Raw genomic sequence first — 14,913 nt, 5'->3', positions numbered from 1 at the left:
GCTAACCCTAACCCTAACCCTAACCCTAACCCTAACCCTAACCCTAACCCTAACCCTAACCCTAACCCTAACCCTAACCCTAACCCTAACCCTAACCCTAACCCTAACCCTAACCCTAACCCTAACCCTAACCCTAACCCTAACCCTAACCCTAACCCTAACCCTAACCCTAACCCTAACCCTAACCCTAACCCTAACCCTAACCCTAACCCTAACCCTAACCCTAACCCTAACCCTAACCCTAACCCTAACCCTAACCCTAACCCTAACCCTAACCCTAACCCTAACCCTAACCCTAACCCTAACCCTAACCCTAACCCTAACCCTAACCCTAACCCTAACCCTAACCCTAACCCTAACCCTAACCCTAACCCTAACCCTAACCCTAACCCTAACCCTAACCCTAACCCTAACCCTAACCCTAACCCTAACCCTAACCCTAACCCTAACCCTAACCCTAACCCTAACCCTAACCCTAACCCCCAGCCTCCATACCTACCTCTCAGACCTACCTCCAAGTGTGATCCAAGTCATGATTGTGACAAAGCAAGACACTCCACAGCCTTAAATGACTCAGCAATAATACTTGTTAAAGCACTATTTTCACAGAATCATATGCACATAAACTATACCAGCAATTATACAGTACATCAGGGTTACCCATATTCATTACAATTCCTGAACTTAGTTTACAGCCACAGCATTCATATATTCTGTACATGGCACAATGCAATTTATAGGTGCAGCATCCATACATTCCATATGTGGCACAACACAGTTTACAGGCTCAGCATCACACAGATTGAATATGTGGCACAATGCAGTTTAGAGATGCAATATACACTTACCCCATACAGTTTAACACACGTGGTTTACATACGTCAGATTAACCAGAGAAAGGTCACAGAGCCTCCATACCCCATTAGTGACGTTACATTTTCAAAAACATTATGTATTGCAATCCACCTCAAAAGCAGTTTAGATCTCAGCCCATCCAAAACAGAATGCAAGTCTCAGACTGGCCGGAAAGGAAGGCAAATGACCTCCAACGGCCCTTGGGTGTTGCTTACGGGGTTGGGTTAGCCCTGCGGTACAAACAAACAAAGCAAAGCTAACCCAACCCCATAAGCAAGGCAAAGCTAAAGCCAATTTGGTTGATGCAAAATGACTGCAAAGCTAACACCAATTTGGTTGAGATAAATTGATTGCACACGCTCAAGTCAGCGCAACTCTCAAAATGGCCACAAAGGGGCACGAGTCTCAGACTGGCCGGGAAGGAACACGGATTGCCTCCAACGGGCCTTGAGCGTTGCTTATGGGGTTGGGTTAGCCCTGCGCTAGAAACGAACAAAGCAAAGCTAACCCAACCCCATAAGCAAGGCAAAGCTGAAGCCAATTTGGTTTACCTTAATTGAATGCAAAACTAAAGCCAATTTGGTTGATGCAAAATGACTGCAAAGCTAACACCAATTTGGTTGAGATAAATTGATTGCACACGCTCAAGTCAGCGCAACTCTCAAAATGGCCACAAAGGGGCACGAGTCTCAGACTGGCCGGGAAGGAACACGGATTGCCTCCAACGGGCCTTGAGCGTTGCTTATGGGGTTGGGTTAGCCCTGCGCTAGAAACGAACAAAGCAAAGCTAACCCAACCCCATAAGCAAGGCAAAGCTGAAGCCAATTTGGTTTACCTTAATTGAATGCAAAACTAAAGCCAATTTGGTTGATGCAAAATGACTGCAAAGCTAACACCAATTTGGTTGAGATAAATTGATGGCACACGCTCAAGTCAGCGCAACTCTCAAAATGGCCACAAAGGGGCACGAGTCTCAGACTGGCCGGGAAGGAACACGGATTGCCTCCAACGGGCCTTGAGCGTTGCTTATGGGGTTGGGTTAGCCCTGCGCTAGAAACGAACAAAGCAAAGCTAACCCAACCCCATAAGCAAGGCAAAGCTGAAGCCAATTTGGTTTACCTTAATTGAATGCAAAACTAAAGCCAATTTGGTTGATGCAAAATGACTGCAAAGCTAACACCAATTTGGTTGAGATAAATTGATGGCACACGCTCAAGTCAGCGCAACTCTCAAAATGGCCACAAAGGGGCACGAGTCTCAGACTGGCCGGGAAGGAACACGGATTGCCTCCAACGGGCCTTGAGCGTTGCTTTTGGGGTTGGGTTAGCCCTGCGCTAGAAACGAACAAAGCAAAGCTAACCCAACCCCATAAGCAAGGCAAAGCTGAAGCCAATTTGGTTTACATTAATTGAATGCAAAACTAAAGCCAATTCGGTTGAATTAAATTGAATGCAAAGCCAATTTGGTTGATGCAAAATGACTGCAAAGCTAACACCAATTTGGTTGAGATAAATTGATTGCACACGCTCAAGTCAGCGCAACTCTCAAAATGGCCACAAAGGGGCACGAGTCTCACAGTGGCTGGGAAGGAACACAAATCGCATCCGAAGGAAGCATTCGTTGGCCTGGGAGTAAAAGGGGGCTAAGGAAGGGTGTGTTGGATCGCTGTGCTGAGGCCAATGGGATGAACTATAATGAGACTGAGTGCCACGTCCCCACATTGCCTGCGATGATCTCGGGCGGTGGTAGGGGCTTGTGGCAGAGCGAAAGGAAGACTATGGAAAGGGAACGGACCGGGGGATGCGGGTAACGGCTCGACCGAACCCAGCTGGCGGTCAGTGTGGAAAGCCTGGTAAGTGGGGCAAGTCATCGACTGGGAGTACTGAAGGATCTTCACCTGTAATACAGAGAGACGCGCTTTAGAAAGAGGAAGGCCGAGACGCAAACGACGCACACCGTAAGCCCGCCCCCACAAAACATGGCAGCCAAACACTACTCTGACAAATTGAGTAATATTAGGGTTAGGAGTGTTTAACAGGGAAGCTGTAAGTGTTTTTGTTAGTATTACACAGAAGGTTACAGATGGGTTTAGTGCCCAATTCAAGCGTAGGTTCAGCGTTAGTTTGGACGGTTACTACAGTTATCTATACAGTCATGGTTACAATTAGCACTGCGTTTGGGGTTCAGAGCTCAATAGGGTCAGGGTGAAGGTATTAGGGTTAGGTATATTAGGATTATGCTCGGAGTGACCGTTAGGGAAGGCCAAGGCAAAACCAAAAGGCAAGGAGAACACCCGAGAGAACACCAAAACAGAGGGCAAAGGCATAGATGAAACACAACGGAAGGCAACAGGAAAGGCAAAGGGACGGCGAAGGCATGGAGAACACCAAAGAGAAGGCCTCATCAGAGGTCAGGCCCGAAGAGAAGGCTGCAGAGAACGCCAAAACAGAGAGCAAAGAGAACAACGCAGAGAAGGCCAAAATGGAGGGCAAGGTCCGTGAGAACATTGCATGGAAGGCCAGTGCAGAAGGTCAAGGGCAATGGCCAAAGAGAACGCAGCCAGGAACGCCAAAACCGGAGGCCAAAGAGAACGTCGCACAAAATGCCAGAGCAAGGGGCCAAAGAGAACGCTGTAGGGAATGCGAAAACAAGAGGCCAAAGAGAATGTGGCAAAGAACGCCAAGGGCAATGGCCAAAGACAACGCGGCCAGGAACGCCAAAACTGGAGGCCAAAGAGAACGTCGCAGGGAACGCCAGAACAGGAGGCCAAAGGGAACGTGGCAAAGAAGGCTGAGGACAAAGGCCGAGAGAATGTGGCACAGATGGCCAAAGCCAAGGGCCGAAGAGAACACGGCAAAGAAGGCCAAAGGCAATGGCCAAGAGGATGCCAGGGGGAACAACAAAACAGAAGGGCGAGAGAATGCGGCAGGGAAAGCCAGGGCAAAGGGAAGGAGAACACCGCAGCGAAAGACCAGAGGCAAGGAGAATGCAGGAAGAATAAGACAAGCAGCATTCAGGGCACCATGAAATGTAGAAATGAGTTCTGGAAACCCTACCTTGGTCTCACTAAGTAATGGGTGAACACTGGTGGGTGTGCATTGCCCTTACCTGCTGGGCAGACAATTACCCGCCAGCAAAGTGAAGTTCCGGGCGTCCCAGGAAATGCAGATTCTGGTTCCTTGCTGTTCCCATGAAGACCTGCTCATCTCTCCGTGCAGTTGTTACGGCATTCAGGAGGACCGCGGCTCTGCTGCCACCTGCTGAACACAATACAGTAATGAAGGCGCTGCCCCACATATATAGGGCTGCACCCTCCGCGTGTTGCTCTAATGACGACGCAAGGGAGCGTTAGGGATATAATTAATGCTATTTATTGGTTTGAAGTTACAGTTACTTAACAATAGTATTCTGCACTACAATTACAATTAAGGTTACTTTGACAGAAAACATGGGGCATTATTTTTATGTCAGCATTTAGGGTAAGAGGCATTTTTAATATTGGGTTAAGGGTTTGGTTTACAGGTACGCTGCAGGTTAACGTAATTATTGTGAGAACTCCCATTCAGCTGTGGGTTCAGGTCGAGGTTAACATGAACACTGCCTCCCAGCTAATCCCAGAGTGCCAAAGGCAAAGGCAAGCAGAAATCCCATGGAAAGCCAAGGTTAAGGCAAGGGCAAAAAGCCAAGAGAGCACCCAATGGAATGCCAAAGTGAGGGCAAGGAGAACGCAACAGGAATGGCCAAAATACACAGCCAAAGAGACCACAGCAGGAAAGGCCAAAGGCAAAGGACAAGAGAACAAAGCAAGAAATGCCAAAACGGAAGGCCGAGGGAACATGGCATGGAATGCCCAGGCAAGGGCTAAGAGAAAACATGGCAGAAAGTGCCAAAATTGGAGACCAAAGAGAACACGACAAAGGTGGCCAATGCAGAATGTGGCTGGAACGCCAAAACAGGAGGTCAAAGAGAATGCCGCAGGGAATGCCCAGGCAAGGGCCAAGAGAACATGGCAGGAAATGCCAAAACAGGAGGGCAAGAGAATGCTGCTGGGAACACCAAAACCAATATGCTGAAGAGAATGTGGCATGGAACACAAAAACAGAAGGGCGAGGAAATGCCAAGGATGATGGCCACGAGAACACGGAAGGAAATGCCAAGGATGATGGCCACGAGAACACGGAAGGAAATGCCAAAACAGGAGGGCGAGAGAACGCGGCAGGGAAAGCCAGGGCAAAGGGAAGGAGAACACCGCAGCGAAAGACCAGAGGCAAGGAGAATGCAGGAAGAATAAGACAAGCAGCATTCAGGGCACCATGAAATGTAGAAATGAGTTCTGGAAACCCTACCTTGGTCTCACTAAGTAATGGGTGAACACTGGTGGGTGTGCATTGCCCTTACCTGCTGGGCAGACAATTACCCGCCAGCAAAGTGAAGTTCCGGGCGTCCCAGGAAATGCAGATTCTGGTTCCTTGCTGTTCCCATGAAGACCTGCTCATCTCTCCGTGCAGTTGTTACGGCATTCAGGAGGACCGCGGCTCTGCTGCCACCTGCTGAACACAATACAGTAATGAAGGCGCTGCCCCACATATATAGGGCTGCACCCTCCGCGTGTTGCTCTAATGACGACGCAAGGGAGCGTTAGGGATATAATTAATGCTATTTATTGGTTTGAAGTTACAGTTACTTAACAATAGTATTCTGCACTACAATTACAATTAAGGTTACTTTGACAGAAAACATGGGGCATTATTTTTATGTCAGCATTTAGGGTAAGAGGCATTTTTAATATTGGGTTAAGGGTTTGGTTTACAGGTACGCTGCAGGTTAACGTAATTATTGTGAGAACTCCCATTCAGCTGTGGGTTCAGGTCGAGGTTAACATGAACACTGCCTCCCAGCTAATCCCAGAGTGCCAAAGGCAAAGGCAAGCAGAAATCCCATGGAAAGCCAAGGTTAAGGCAAGGGCAAAAAGCCAAGAGAGCACCCAATGGAATGCCAAAGTGAGGGCAAGGAGAACGCAACAGGAATGGCCAAAATACACAGCCAAAGAGACCACAGCAGGAAAGGCCAAAGGCAAAGGACAAGAGAACAAAGCAAGAAATGCCAAAACGGAAGGCCGAGGGAACATGGCATGGAATGCCCAGGCAAGGGCTAAGAGAAAACATGGCAGAAAGTGCCAAAATTGGAGACCAAAGAGAACACGACAAAGGTGGCCAATGCAGAATGTGGCTGGAACGCCAAAACAGGAGGTCAAAGAGAATGCCGCAGGGAATGCCCAGGCAAGGGCCAAGAGAACATGGCAGGAAATGCCAAAACAGGAGGGCAAGAGAATGCTGCTGGGAACGCCAAAACCAAATGCTGAAGAGAATGTGGCATGGAACACAAAAACAGAAGGGCGAGGAAATGCCAAGGATGATGGCCACGAGAACACGGAAGGAAATGCCAAGGATGATGGCCACGAGAACACGGAAGGAAATGCCAAGGATGGCGGCCACGAGAACACGGAAGGAAATGCCAAGGATGATGGCCACGAGAACACGGAAGGAAATGCCAAGGATGGCGGCCACGAGAACACGGAAGGAAATGCCAAGGATGATGGCCACGAGAACACGGAAGGAAATGCCAAGGATGATGGCCACGAGAACACGGAAGGAAATGCCAAAACAGGAGGGCGAGAGAACGCGGCAGGGAATGCCAAAACTGAATGCTGAAGTGAATGCAGCAAAGAAAGCCAAGGGCAATGGCCAAGAGAATGTGGCATGGAACACAAAAACAGGAGGGCAAGAGAATGTAATAGGAACAGCAAAGGCAAAGGGAAGGAGAACACCGCAGTGAAAGGCCAGAGACAAGGAGAACACAGAAAGAAAAGGACAGGCAGCCTTTTGAGCACCATTAAGTGCAATAAGAGCACTGGGAGAACCGTGTTGTGCCATGCTGTCATGGTTTTGGTTTTTGCTTATTTGATTTTCAATATTCTACATCAAAACATCATGTACTGGAAGTGTTAATGCTCTAATTCTACGTACCTGTCCCTATACATTGCGGAAGTCACGGGATCTGACCCTTCCGGGGGGGGCGGTCTCTTATTGCCTGGCAGTGGGTGCTGGAGGGTGCTTTCCTAGCCGTTCCAAGCTTTTTCAGGTTTGACTCGGTCTCGGGAACTCTCTCTCATATCTTATTTGATTTATTAGTCTCAATTTCAATTAGATTGTATTATATCGTATTATTTTGCATTCCGATATCATAGTTAGTAAAATAAGTTTACCTCCATAGATTGTTGCCGCTGTTTTTTTCCTTTTCCCCCTTCCTTCCCATTTTGTGGGCCCAGGCGGGGGGGGTGGGGAGGGCAGGGGCCTACTGCCCCCTGTCACGGGCATAAACTGATCTAGTTAATTCTGTGACACATGCTATGGAATGGGTGAACGCTGGTGGGTGTGCGTTGCCCTTACCTGCTGGGCAGACAATTACCAGCCAGCAAAGTGAGGTCCCGAGGCGTCCCAGGAAACGCAGACTTCAGTTCCTGGCTGTTCTCATGAAGACCCACACACCTCCATGCAGTCGTTACAGCGCTCTGGAGCAGCTGCCACTCAGCTCTCCGCTGCCACTGTTGGACACAACACAGTACTGAAGGCACTGCCCCCCACATGTAGGGTAGTGCCTCTTTCACAAACGTGCACTGCAGTGCTCCTTTCTCAGAGCAACGTGGCTGCACTCTGTGCACGATGCTGCTTACCGGCAGCACTGCAGCTGGGAACAACAGATGAGAAGGCTCCGGTACCCAACAACATTTTAGCTTCCCTCTTCTCTGATAACTGCTCATTAGACACAGCCCTCACCTTTGGTTTGGTAGGTGGGGATTGAGGAAGGAATGCCAGTCCCACAGACCCTTCCCCATCCCACACTGTGATGGGACATCAGGTTCTGGACCACCTGAGGACCCGAACATCCAGGAGTCTTCGGGTCCTGATGAGTCTCAGAGTTCGAGGGAATTCACTGCTGCAGTCACTGAGCCACTCTCAGTGGTGTTTGAGAAGTCAAGCAGTCAGGTGAAGTCTCTGGTGAGTAAAAAGGCAACAGCACACCTGTCATTAAGGATAGGGAACTACGACCACGTCGGTCTCACCTCTGTGCTGGGAATGATCACGGAGCAGATCCTCCTGGAAGTGACTCTAAAGCACGTGTTCCAGTGCGTCACCACCGTCTGCGTGAAAAACTTCCTCCTGATAACCAACCTAAGCCTCCTCTGTCTCAGTTTAAAACCATTTCCTCTTGCCCTATCACTATACACCCTCGTAAACAGCCATTCCCCCTCCTGCTTATGCTCTACCTTTGAGTAATGGAAGGCTGTGATGGGGTCTCTCCAGAGCTTCCTCTTCTCCAAGACAAACAATCCCAGTTCCCTCAACCTTTCCTCATAGGAGAGGTGCTCCAGCCCTCTGACCATCTCAGTGCCCTCCTCTGGACCCGCTCCAAGAGCTCCACGTCCTTCCTGTGCTGGGGTCCCAGGCCTGGACGCAGTGCTGCAGATGGGGCCTCACAAGAGCTGAGCAGAGGGGGACGATCGCCTCCCTCTCCCTGCTGGCCACCCCTCTTTTAATGCAGCCCAGGATACAGTTGGCCTTCCAGGCTGCAAGCACGCTCTGCTGGCTCATGTCCAGCTTCTCATCCACCAGGATCCCCGAGTCCTTCTCCGCAGGGCTGCTCTCAAGGGGTTCTACGCCCAGTTCGTATAAACATCTGGGATTGCCCCTCATCAGTAACATAAACAGTGGAATTAAGTGCACCCTAATGACACCGAGCTGGGGGTGCAGTGACACACCAGAGGGACAGGACGCCATCCAGAGGGACTCGACAGGCTGAGCAATGGATGCAAATCCAAGTGCAGGGTCAGCAGCTGGGATGAGGGAACACCCACCACCAAAATATGCTGGGGAGTAAAAAGACTGAGCGTAGTCCTGCCCAATAAGGCCTGGGGTACTGATGGGTGGGAGCTGGACACAAACCAGCAATGGGCCCTTCCAGCCCAGAAAGCCAACCGTATCCTGAGCTGCATCCAAAGATGCGCGGTCAGCAGGCGAAGGGAGGCGATCCCCGCCCCTCTGCTCTGCGCTGGTGAGGCCTCACCTGGAGAGCTGCATCCAAATGAGGAGTCCTCAGTGCAGGAGAGATGCGGAGCTGTGGGAGCACATCCAGAGTACAGCCACAAATATGAACCGAGGGACGGAACACCTCTCCTATAAGAGAAAGCTGGGGCTGTTCAGCCTGGCGAAGTGAAGGCTCCAAGGTAACCTGGTAATAGCCTTTCACTACATAAAGGAAGAACAACGGAAAATTGAGGTTAGATAAAAGAAAAATGTCTTCCACAGTGAGGGCGGTGGGGCAGTGGAACAGGTTATCAGAGACGTGATGGATGTGTTGTCCCTTTCAAGGCAAAGCTGGGTCAAGCTCTGAGCAACCTAATCTAGCTGTGGACATTCATTGTGGGGGAGTTGGACCGCATCGCAAACCTACCTGCATACAAGAAATGCACCAACGTGGGGCTCGTGATGTTCTATTATCTGCCGCACAGATCTCACACTGCTGATTAGAGGAGCCCAGCAAATCCTTAAACCCCACTGAGCTGCAAAATGAAATCAGAAAAGAATGCAGAACATAATTTAATAGACAGTAATGATGCACAGAACGCCCTTAAAAAACTCTACATAGGTGTAATTAGCACACAGTACTGTGAATTACAGCCACAAAGTAGGATGATGGGGGAGCAGACAAACCATATTTGGAGCCCCAGATTGGAGATTATGAGGTAAGAACTATTGAAGAGGAAACAACACACATAGCAAATACAGGTGCTCTAACCCACCTTGAGACACCCCCCCCCGGAAGGCAGAGCTCACAGCTCTGAAATAAAGCAGGAATTGCTTCCCCCCATTCTAAGGGCTCACCCTGCACCCCAAAGGAAGCGGTCTCCAGGTTCAGAAGCTGTCCTTACAGCTACCAGCCCTTAAACGTGGTTAGGATCCCCCCAAAAAGGGGAGGTCACAACCCTGAAATAAAAACAGAACCACCCCATTCCAAGGACCGATACTCACCCTCACTCTAAAGGAAGCTGTTTCCAGGTACAGATGGCTTCTAGTCCTCAAATGCAGTCAGGATTCCGCCGCCCCCCCCCCCAAAAAAAGGGAGAGACCACAGCCCTGCAATAGAGAAGGCACCATCCCCACACTCTACGGGAAACACCCCCCAGGTTCAGATGCTGCCCCTGTGCTTCCCAGCCCTTAAATGGGGTCAGGGAGGGGTGGAGCCCGGCTCAGTTCCACCCCCACAGCGTAACTGCCCCCAGCTGTGCTCGCAAGGCTGCACCCCTCCCCAGGTGCTCCATCACAGCTTTGGGCTGTACCCTTGTAGTGCCTGTACAGTTGTCGGACGAAGAAAATGAGTAAAATAAATGTCTGCCAAGGGAGGTTTCTGGATGGATGACCTGCAATAGCCCACATATTTTGATCCCGGTCTGTTCTCGATGCAAATTGGTGACTCTTCTAACAGATGGGGAAGCACACATCTCAATGCTGACATAGTAGAGATCTGCGTGAGCGGCCCAGTTAGCAAAGGACTGAAATCACTGCTGGGAATGCAGTGAGGGCTGTTTGCACATCCACTGCTCCCAGTGACACGCATCTGTCCTTTCGTGGCCCTGTGAATGGGAGCTGTTGAGTTACAGCCTGAACCACTGATTGATCACCTGAGGCAAGGACTGAGTCAGCTGTTGGGAGCACAGGTGAAGGCGATTCAGCTGTGTGAAAGGAAGGGTGGAGCCTGGCTGCACCTCTCCTAGACTCCATTTAAGGGCTGGCTGCCACCAGGGAAGGATCTCTGTTGTGGTTTTGTGATTTTTGTTGTCAGTGTTCCACATCGGAACATCACATAAAGTGAGTTAGAGAGTTCAAGTTCTGGTTCTGTGGACTGCCTTTATGGGCATTTTGGGTTTTTAGACAGAAGGGAAGGAGTAGCATTCCTAGAAGACCTGGAGTACAGAGGAGGAAGGTGGAGCTCCTGGCTGGACTGAAGCAGAGAAAAAGGCACGTGCTTCTTCTGTGTAAGAACTTGTATTTGATGTTCTGTTTCTCTCTCATTTTGTTTGATTTGGTTGGATTTAGTAAATTTCTTTATCTAATCATATAATCACTTCATCTAATCAGATTGCTGTTTTTTTTTTTGTTGTTTTTTTTTTTTTGTTAGACCCATCTGCTGTCTTCCTACTCTCTCCCGCTCCCCTGGAGCATGCAGCCCACAATGTGCCTTGTCTCGTTAGCCATGGGGCTGGGGCTAGCTGCACTGTTAATATGTAGGATAGTTTATTTACTATTTCTCTTCTATTTTCTGGGTTTGTGCCCCTGTCACGGACTCAGATCCAGAGATAACTGTGTGACAATCTCTTTCTAGAGATCCCTCCCTTTGGAACTTTATGCTGCAAGCCTAGGACGTGGGTGGGCATTCTATTTATGTTTGATTGTCAATTACTTACTATTGCAGTGATCTTTCTAACTATAAAACCTATAAAATACCATTCTAACCATGTCACTCTGCAAACTGTACATTTGTTAATTGTGCACCCTGCAACTGGGGCCTGATGCACCTCACCCATCAGAACCCTTCAGGGATGCCTCTGCATTGAGAGCTGTATGGGAACTGCTGAGTCATGGCCTGAACCTCTGATTAATCGCCTGAGGCGAGCAATGAGTCAGCCCTGGGAGCACAGGTGAAAGCAATTAACCTGCCCTGCAGGAAGGGGTGGAGCCTGGCTCCACCTCTCCTAGACCCATTTAAGAGCTGACTATCAGTAGGGAAGGATCTCTCTTTCTCTTTGGAAGATCCACTCCACTGGAGTTTCCTGAGCAAGCCCACGACACGGGTAAGCATCCTATTTATTCTCTTTGTCTCGCTGTGCCTAACTCTCTTGCTTATTTCATTATTATAACATCTTAATATTATTTAATCAAATAATATAATCAAATATATAATATTCCTTTATATAATTTTCATTGACTATACAGGAGCACTGAAGGCTATTAAAGCTCGTTGCTGCATCCATGGCTCAAATTACCACCTTGAGAATCAATCGATATAATTAATTCACTTCCCTAATGAGACGTGCAGTGCTTCCATCTCTTTCTCTGACACTTCCACCAACAGCTCTGCTTTGGGACCCACGTGACTGAAATAAGAAGCTCACAACCAAAGATGCTCTTCAGCATCTGAGATGAACCCCATTTCCTCTGTAAGGTTGGATATCCTAGAATGAAAAGCAGCACCTAAAGAAGGGTAAGGAACAATGGGAGTAAGAGAACACAGCCAGGAAAACATGCAGGGGAAGCGATGGGAGGGTGGAGAGGAATCCCAAAGCTCTACAAGGAGAGAGCAGTGTGACTTAAAGGAGATGGGGAGGGGGGTTCCAGCAAGATACGTTCAGCCTCATCAAGGCAGAAAATATCATCCAGCCCTTATAATATCTGGGATTGTGTGCTTCTTATTTATTGGTATTGCTTTGTAACTTGTTGTATTGCAAATAGCAACTTTAGTAATTGTATGATATAGTGGGTGATTTTCCAGTGTTATCAATGCAGTCTCAAGAATTAGAATTATTAGGCATTATCTAGGTTGTTGTGTGCTTTTATTTTAGTAGCAGATCGAATGTGAATTAAACAGGAGTTGATTTTACCAATGCTGGAATCTACAGGAACAGCTCTTTTAATGTATTAATAGTGCTCGGTTATGATGCTATCGGCCTATCAGTTAGCCTTTTCTTGATTTGCAAAGACAAAACCTGGAAAGGAATCCCAGGCGAAGGGATGGCCCTGTGTTATAGAATGATTAACTCTTTCATCCCACTAATCAAGATTTTTAAAATGTGGCCATGCATCACTTGCGACAAAGGCGTGTGCTAAGAGAGCTAACCTTGATAGTTCATTCTGTTTTACAAGCAGGTGTTTCACTTGGACTCACAAGCACCCTAAAAGCATTTGTTGTACAAATTTTAGTGATTGTTCAAAATCAATATATCAGAATATACAAAATTTGGAGACCTTTTTCTATTTTCTAATCAGTTATAGATTAACACAGAATGAGATACTCAGGGATTTATTTCCAGGTTGCAGGAACTTGGTTTGCAGGCCAAACACGTTTGTTGTTTTTTAATAGGTTAACAGTATTTCTTGTCATTATTCTATGTTTGTCTCGTCTCCTTTCTCACATCTAGAGCATTATCAATCGAAGCCTTGAGTTATAATGATTATTTTAATAGTATAATTAGTGTTATTATAGTATGATAATAGTTTGCAAATAAACAAAAAAGGGGGAATTGTGGAAATACAAGAAAAATTATTCAGAGCAGCACCTGTGGAGCAAGATAAACAGCATGAGAACAAAGGACACCTCTAGAAGAAGAAAGAACATCTCATGGCTCTGCTGTTGACACATAAAGGTGGATGTGAAAGTTGTAGGGGTGGATGGGAAAACTAGAAAACTTGTGAAGGTGTGTAAGTGATGTGAGAATTTGTAATAAACAGTTTCGATCAATGGCTCTATAGTGAGGTTGGATGTCGGGGGAAGTTCCTTCCAGAGTGGTGAGGTGCTGGAACAGGCTGCCTGGAGAGGCTCTGGATGCCCTGTCCTTGGAGGTGTTCAAGGCCAGGTTGGATGGGGCTCTGGGCAGCCTGGTCTAGTATTAAATGTGGAACTTGATGGCCCTGCGTGTGGCAGAGGAGTTGGAGATTCGTGATCCTTGAGGTCCCTTCCAACCCTGGCCATTCTGTGATTCTGTAAATTGCACTCCTCAGGAATCTCTTACGAAAATACACCTCTGGCCCAGCTGCTGTTTGCTTGGAGCACCCAGCAGAGTCCCTCACAGCTTCTGCCCTCTTAACCAGCCACAATTTACTACTGATTTACACCTGAGCCATTTTCCCCTCCCACTTCAGCTCAGCTCCTTAAAGCAGCAACTGTGAAGCCTCTCTCACTTTCCTCTTAGCGCAGGTGAAGAAATCAGAGCCAAACAGTGCCACGACTTCACTTGATCACATTGTGCACCAGCCACAGCTGGCGCAGAGGCTGTTGGTGCTGTGCTCTTCCTGCAGCATCGGAGCAGTGGAACAGCTCCAGGCTGGATGCCATCCAGGCAATTTCCTCAGAAAGAAGGGATGCAATTGGGAGCAGTGCTGGAAATCATCATAGCACAAAGAGCCCCAGATCTCCTCCACTAGTCCTGAACTGGGAAAGCTGGAATTGTGCACGTCTGTGCTACAAGAAGAGTGAGAACCCACAACAGTGAAGGCAGCATAGATGTTACCTCTATTACAGCCCCTGATAAAACATAATTATAGCACAACTGAGATGAGTGCAGAACCCTTCCAGTTCACCTCGCAGATCCTTCAGTGGTTATTCACGTGCCAAAGGCAACATCACAGAGGGGAAACAGAGCTTGTAAATGGACTTTGCTATTTCCCCAGCCAGGCTTTGGATTTCTACATACCTCACATGCACTTATGAAACCACCTCGTGATGACTAAAGCAAAGCATGGCACCATTCTTTCTCTCTGGCCCAAAAGGGTGAGCAGAGATTGAAACTAAAGGTCGATTTTAGCCCTAGGATGTTAAAATTTAAAATAAAATGGCGAAGAGTAAAACCAAAGCTGAGAACAAGATCCTTTCTCCTCCATAGAGCAACAGAGAGACAAGGCAGTTTCTCAAGAAGTCTCTCCCTCCAACAAGGTCTGCTTGTAAAAAGCACAACAATCCCCATCCGTATCCCCTGGTTCTTCCAGAACACGACTACCCCAGGAACCCAAATGTCAGAAAATGCTTTCTGTGCATCTGAACCATTTGAAGTCTCATCCACAGAAATACAACACCTCTCTCCCTGTCTCCCATAGCAGGCTCTCATACCTTCCTGTAAGGAGCTCTGCAGAAAGCCGAGCCTCCGTCCTCACCTTCCTCACTGCTGCAGAAAGTGCCAAATTTTCCATCCACCAACAGCTTTTATGCTTCCCCAGTTGTCAGCCTCAC

The 14,913-nt window shown here is 48.1% G+C and overlaps 1 long non-coding RNA gene across 3 annotated transcripts; it reads right to left on the bottom strand.

Annotated features, from left to right (window-relative positions):
- Positions 1–473: 473 nt before the first annotated feature.
- Positions 474–11,202, bottom strand: LOC149914400 (uncharacterized). 3 transcript variants are annotated; one of them, XR_016460445.1, is made up of 5 exons: positions 9,945–11,202; positions 9,367–9,475; positions 7,305–7,910; positions 3,964–5,405; positions 474–2,752 (listed from the first exon to the last, which is right to left on the bottom strand). It is a non-coding gene; the product is annotated as an uncharacterized LOC149914400 (long non-coding RNA). The 3 variants fall into 3 exon arrangements; XR_016460443.1 differs by having other exon boundaries at positions 474–5,405; XR_016460444.1 differs by having other exon boundaries at positions 474–5,402.
- Between the last annotated feature and the right edge of the window lie 3,711 nt (positions 11,203–14,913).

Source organism: Phasianus colchicus, chromosome 30, assembly GCF_987193195.1.
Source record: "Phasianus colchicus chromosome 30, bPhaCol1.hap1.1, whole genome shotgun sequence".
NCBI lineage: Eukaryota > Metazoa > Chordata > Aves > Galliformes > Phasianidae > Phasianus > Phasianus colchicus.
Note: the sequence above shows the minus strand (reverse complement) of the source record. Positions and strands in the feature narration are given on the sequence as shown.